Source organism: Pangasianodon hypophthalmus, chromosome 13 (genome assembly GCF_027358585.1).
Source record: "Pangasianodon hypophthalmus isolate fPanHyp1 chromosome 13, fPanHyp1.pri, whole genome shotgun sequence".
NCBI lineage: Eukaryota > Metazoa > Chordata > Actinopteri > Siluriformes > Pangasiidae > Pangasianodon > Pangasianodon hypophthalmus.
Window position 1 is genome coordinate 1,805,671 of NC_069722.1, and position 7,112 is coordinate 1,812,782.

Consider the following 7,112-nt stretch of genomic DNA (forward strand, 5'->3'; position numbering starts at 1 on the left):
TTTTTAAATGTAGAAACTTTTAATTTCATTATTTTTGAAGGCGTCTTTGCTCCTCAGCATTTCTTTGCATGTGCCTAAGACTTTTGCACAGAACTGTGTGTATGTGTGTGTGTGTGTGTGTGTGTATAGGCTGAGTTCACGCTAGCAAGCAACAAAGCCATTAATTTGCCATTACGTTGATCATTAATTTGTTATGCACAATGCACACGCACAACATACAGCTGCGAATCCGCAGAGTGACTCGAGTGATTCTATGCAGATGATTAGCTTTAGTAAAGTCCTCAGAACAATCCTATGGTGCACGCTGAAGAAAAATGAAGAAAAAAACACACATCATGCTGGGTTTCGCGACAACAGACCTGGCAACCCTAACTCTTTCTCGCTTTTTGCGTATGAAATCCGCATTTTATCATCGCATGCCTCTTCTTCCCCCCCAGTAAAAAAAAAAAACAAAAAAAGGACAGATGAGTCAATTGACATGTGAATCTGGAATGATTGAGAGTTGCGTAGATGTTTTGAACCCTTCTGATATTAACCGACAACCCTGGAAGCTCCGCCCCCTCGCCTGCATCTCACATTAGCCGTGTTTGCATTTGGATGATCTCCTGATGCGGCGTCCCTGCTTTATGTTTTTACTTCATTAATATGAAATTATGTTCTAGCTAACATCTCTTAAAAATATTTATTAGGATTGAACCAAAGGTTTGTCTGAAAATGGTTAAAAATAGCAGCTCAAAGAGGACAAAGACTGAAAAAGACTGAATCGACCCACACCAAAATGTCAAATACAGCAATTTAGACATAATTTAAAACTTAATGATTATTCAAAAGTGATAACGAACACTTTTTATTATTCCAATTATACAATAAATTACATTTTACATGAAGATAAAAGGTGATGTGTATAAATAATACATTTTGGTTACTAATATATACAATGCTGTTACTCTTGTAGTCTTATTTAATCTAAATGTTGGGAAAACTCGTTCACGGTGATGTTTCATGTTAATCACATCAAATAAAACTTTCCTTTCTTCGATCTATCCACTGCACATCATTGTTTATTCAAAAAACAACCAAAATAAAAAATCACAAACTTCGTTCGTTTCAGAAAAAATGGCCAGGAGTCGTCTGGGAGTCAAAAGAGTCGACTCTTTTTGGTCAAATGATCTGACTCACTAAAAAGAGTCAAAACTCATCACTAGCGTCACGAGGGACCTCAGAAGTGGGAGGAGTCTTGAGGCGTATGCTGATGACATCATATATTAGAAGTAAACAACAATGAATCACCCCGTGTGGCCTAAGGAAGCTAGCTCCGTGACTCGGGAGGTGGTGTATGTGCTTTAAAAACCTGCGTTGTAGAAGGACACCACCCCGTGCAGGGGTAGGAGGCAGTAGATGGGCTAAATTAAGGTTCTGGTTAGTTCTGAAACCCGGTTTGGTGGACCACTGGATGATCAGGAAGAGCTCATGACTCCAGTGTGTTTGGATGATGGACAGAGAAGATTAATTGCATGATATTGCTTTTTTCCTTCTTCTTCCTGCAAATGAAGCAGAGGAATGACCGAGGAACATCACGGATCACGCGTTACAGACTCGAGGGCAGGTGAAGAGAGGTGACACGTACATTAAGTTTGTTAGCAGCACTGTTGTGTACTTCACAGTTTCTGAGAGCTGTGTGATGAGAACTCCGATAACAAGACACCATGATGATGATGATGATGATGATGATGATGATGATGATGGTGATGATCAGTCAGGTGATTTGACTGGCCATGACATTAAAAAAACGTGAGGTGTGGATGTTTTTGCCATGCTGTTGGGCCGTTGTCGTGACTTATCATCCTCACAGTTATTATGTTCTTCACTGATGTTTTTGTGACATGCTGCTGGGATATCATACACTATATTAGCCAAAAGTATGTGCACCCCTGACCATCACACCCATATGTGCTTTTTCTCTAAAAGTTTGAAGCACACAATTGTATAGAATGTCTCTGTATCCTGTTCCAGCATGACGATGCCCCTGTGCACAAAGCGAGCTCCATGAAGACATGGTGTGTGAAGGTTGGAGTGGAAGAACTCGAGTGTCCTGCACAGAGCCCTGACCTCAACCCCACTGAACACCTTTGGGATGAACTGGAACACCGACTGAACCCCAGACCTCCTCGACATCCCAACATCAGCGCCTGACCTCACTAATGCTCCTGTAGCTGAATGAACACAAATCCCCACAGCCACGCTCCAACATCTAGTGGAAAGCTTCCCAGAAGAGTGGAGCTCATTATAACAGCAAACACACGGGGAATAAATCTGGAAAGAGACATTCAGTAAGCACATATGGGTGTGACAGTCAGGGGTGCACATACTTTATGGCCATATAGTGTATGAAACACATATGTTGTGTATGAGAAACCCCTATTTAGACACCAGACAAAGTCACAGGTGATAAGTGAGTAATAAGCCACTGTCTGTGTTGCTGTTCTAGTGAAATACTGAGTGATGGTGTGGTGTGATGAAGTGGAGTTACTGTTCCCACCCTGAAGTTGGTTAGTTTCCTATAACAGCATGTCCTCGAGTGTTTTATTCCTCTTATACCACAGCAAATCACCAGCGATTTCAGTTTTTTAAATTTATTTACTAAAGAACAAGCTACCATATCTGTCATTTTATCTGTGTGTAGTTTACAGTTTAATGTTTTCCATGAAACAAGTTAGTTCCTGATCTCACTTAAGTTACGATGGTGGCAAAAGCTGGATTGTCGGACCTACATGCAGGAATGAATGAACGAACGAATAAGTCACTATAGCTTTTGTGAAATCTCTTTACCCTGAATATGAGTACTTTTGCTTTCTAAGAATTCCTTACAATCAGAGCAGGAGAGAGAGAGAGAGAGCGAGAGAGTGAGAGAGCGAGAGAGAGCATGTGAGTGAGTCTGGGATAATTTTTATATCAGATTTTTTTTTTTTTCTTTTCCATCATGCACTACAAGGTCACTGCCCATACGATGTTTTTCACAAATAGTTCTTTTTAAATCAACTGAACTCAGTTCTGTTACAGTGAACCTGAAAGAGAACCAGCTGCAAATGACCTCAGCACTTTTTCCACACAGGACGTTTATTTTCCCGACTCGAGGCCAGTCCTACTGAGAGTTTAATACACGCACCTCTCTCCCTCTCTCTCTCTCTCTCTCTCTCAGTGCGTGTTTTGCGTAAATAAGATGTATTTGAGGCGACTGTTTCATGAATCAGACACAAATTCCTACTACGCAGCTTTGCTGAATAACGCCATTACACCACAGCGCTGCTGAATTCTGGCCTCTGACTGGTCAGAAGGTGTTGATTAATTCTCTATAACAGCAGCTCTGACAGTAGTGCAGCTGCAGATCACAGCTTTACTTATAATGACTGCACTCGTTCTAATACTTTATTGTTGAAACGGTGAAATTTCCTGTAAAGAGATGTTTATTTAACATTTATGGAAGGAGTCGTCAGTGTCAGTGCTTTAAGAGCTTCTTTGTGGTTGCTCAGTAACATGACAAGCTGCGTTTTATTGTTTATTAGCACCAGAAGAGAGAAAGAAGAGACGCTGATGAGGGAACGAGTGTTGAGGACAGGAACTAGCTTGTTTTTCACGGACGTTCCACAACACTAAATGTAACCCTAAAGGGATAAAACGTGTTGTTCTGAGGACTTTACTAAAGCTAAATTCCACTCATTGGCAATTTGCTGTGGTGTAAGAGGAATAAAACACGCAGGGACTCGCTGTTACAGGAAACGTGGAGGCGTTGACATGCTGTGTGAGAAGTGTTTTATTCCTTACAGCTGATTTTGAACATTTTGTTGATGACATACACACCAGTTGTGCAGTGATGTAGTGCAATTTGTCACATCAGCTCTTCTGGTTTAGTGATCAGACTCTCAGTGTGTGTGTGTGTGTGTGTCTGTGTGTGTGTGTGTGTGTGTGTGTGTTCAGTTTAAATATAATTAATAAAGCATTAAGTAATCGAGTGTTTGGCCACTTGTGTGTGTATTATGCCTATTTTTTTGCCCAGACAACTCGGTGTGCAGTCACATTCTCTCACACAGACAGGAAGTGATGTTGGTCCCCATCACCCGGGAAACAGAGACTGTTGCTAAGAAACGCTGACACTGGGATCGGATTCTGAACTCTGTCTCCATCCCCCTCTTTTTTTTCCTCTCTCTCTCTCTCTCTCTCTCTCTCTCTCTCTCTCTCTGTCTCTCTGTCTCTCTCTTTCTGTCTCACACACACACACACACACACACACACTCGGAGATAGAGGATCTTCTGTGTTCCCGGGACGGCTGCTCATCGCTCTCGCGCCCATCCGGGTCACGTCAGCATCCCAGTGAAAGCCAGTTCTTTCTTTCTCTCCCCCTTTTTCCGTACCTCTGTCATGTCCTGTGTCCTTCAGCTGCCTTCGCTGACGTAGTGTCTTAATATTGTTTTTGTTTGTTTTGTTTTTTTCACGGTACACACTATCATTAGTCTCGGCACTGATGCATGATTTGTCTTAAGACGCTGCAGAGAAGAGCGCAGGAACCGACTTGCTCGTGATGAATGTAGTGAAACGCACATCACCCTGCAGCTTATTCAGTCTAATTACAACATTAACGTCAGTCGATGACATAAAAGGTGAGGACAAATATGAAAAATGATCAACTTTATGGCAGATCTATTAACATACTCTTTAATCAACATTAACTTGAGACATCCGTCTTTTTTAGTATTGTTTTGGTGCAATTGCAGGAACTTTTGCTAAGCAGACAACTAATTAAAACTAATTTAACGTTTCTGTTGCTGTTCTGATTTGATTTGTAGCTCTTTACCTGACGGTATGTTACACAAAATTATAAAACCAGCAGCCAAAGTGGTAAGCACTTAAATATAGAAATAAATGTTGTAAATACAAGCACACATAATTCAATGAAAGTTTCAAAAATACCTTTACCATTCTTCATGGGATTTTTTCCAATTGTCTGTAAAAAAAATAAAAATAAATAAATAACTGCTGAGTTTTTTTCCCTTCTGACTTTTGGCAAGTGAAAATACTGAGTGACCCTCTGACCCATAGCCACGCCCACTCAACAAATCACACATCTATACCTCCTCCTAGGACCTCCCACACTCACAACATCTCTTCAAAATTAGACGCAAAGAAAAAAATCAAGAAGCTTGAAAAGGTAGGGAAAAAATGAGGAAGTATGTTTTAAAAAAAATTAAATATTGTTACTATTTATGCCCATAGAAGGTGACTTAAACAGAAGTGGGCGTGGCTACACAGGCTTAAGATAAATGAACTATTACCACTGAGTACGCTTGTACCAGTAAAGAGGGAATTACAGCGACTGGGACAAAAATGAAAAGTGTGTGTATGTGTGTGTGTGTGTGTGTGTTTCAGCAGAAGGCAAAGATGTGAAATATTCACAAGACGGAAAGAAAAATCTAGTGCTCTATTGCTCTTAACATGAAAAAAGCTGAGATCTGAAAGTTTCAGTGTGCAGCCACAGGCAGTGCATTCTGGGAAAATTCTGCTCTTTGATTCTGCTGATGTGATCATGTGGTCGTCTGATGACCTTCAACCAGAGCTGATGAAGAAACAAGCTTCCCACCTAACGCTATCCTTCTCTAAGAAAAGAAACATCACAATTCCGGTATAGATTTGCTTTCTTAGATTATAAAAAAAAGGTCTCGCTTTGTTTTTAACTGAGTTTAGGAGATCATTCACCTCCTCGACATCCATCACTCAACCTCTTCCACTTCAGGAACATCAGCTATTCACGCTTGGTGATGACGGATTTCACTTCCTGGAGTTTCTTCTCCCCCGTTTTCCTCTCACGTGCAGGTTTAAGCACGCGGTGCAGTGGTGTAGGATTTCGTCAGGTTTGCGGTAATGTGAGAGCGTGTGTGCTGACAGCAGAGATGTTGCTTTGGGTGTAATAATGCTGCGAAGTGCGAAACACAACAGCTTCAAGAGCAGAGGTCCACGACGAGTTGGGTCAAAGGTCACGGAACGGCTTTTACATTCAACGTTTACATTTTAATGCTTAACCGTGAAGATAATTTCAAAATGGTGCGTCACATTACCACTTCTGAAAGTCTTAATCTTAAAATTCATCGCAGGAAGAACAAACGCGTACTTCTTTGTCCAATCAGCTTGAAACGTTCTGTTCTGTCATTGACTTTGTTCACTAATCAGAGCAGGGAGGAAAAATAAAATAAAATAAAAATCTGTGAAAACTCTCCCTTTCCCGACATAATGTCTCTCACCCTGTAGCTACGCTCTGGTCTGATGAGCTGCCTTCAGCTAAATAATTTACATAAATGCGTTTGATTGGCCGTAACAGAGAAACTGCTATGGTTCATGTTCAGAAAACTAAAATCATTGAACTATGGACATTTTTTCCCGTATGTTTATCATCTATGCTAGTACTCGGAATACTTTCGCTGATATACTTCACAGATTATCCGCTTCCTGATATTGTCCGGAATGTCCATAAATATAAAGTTACACAAAAACCAGGGGGTGAAATGTAGCATAAGAATGTATTTGTATTTGTATCCGGTGTTTAATGATGGATGTCCAAAAAAAATAAAAAATAATCGATCCTGGACCAGGACTCCAATTATCCAAGGTATTTTGGCCAATTACTCAGTCTCTAAACTTGGTGGAACATCTCCATGTAGCTGCATTTATTGACCATTTATTCACTGCACCTATTAGCTCCACTTTTGATCTGCACAATGTATTGGCGCCCCCTCACCTGTCTGCCAGTGGTCAAAGCACAGGGAGGTACGTGTGTGATGGCGTCTAGGGATTGAACCCATTGGCTGAACCTTCAGCCCCCTGAAAGGTGAAAAGCCCTTCAGATATCAGTCTGCTTAAACCCTAATCCTGATCCAGATGTGCTCCAGTGGTTTGCGGTTTTAGGATGTGAATGTCACGACTCTGTGGGATCACATGTCAGAAGGTTGAAGCAAACCAAAACCTCGAACACACACCGGTCTCTGTGCTGTAGGTGCAGGGGCGTGCTGATGAATCGCAGGTTTAATCGTAGAGACCGGATGCAGAGGTGCAATAGCGCTGTGGT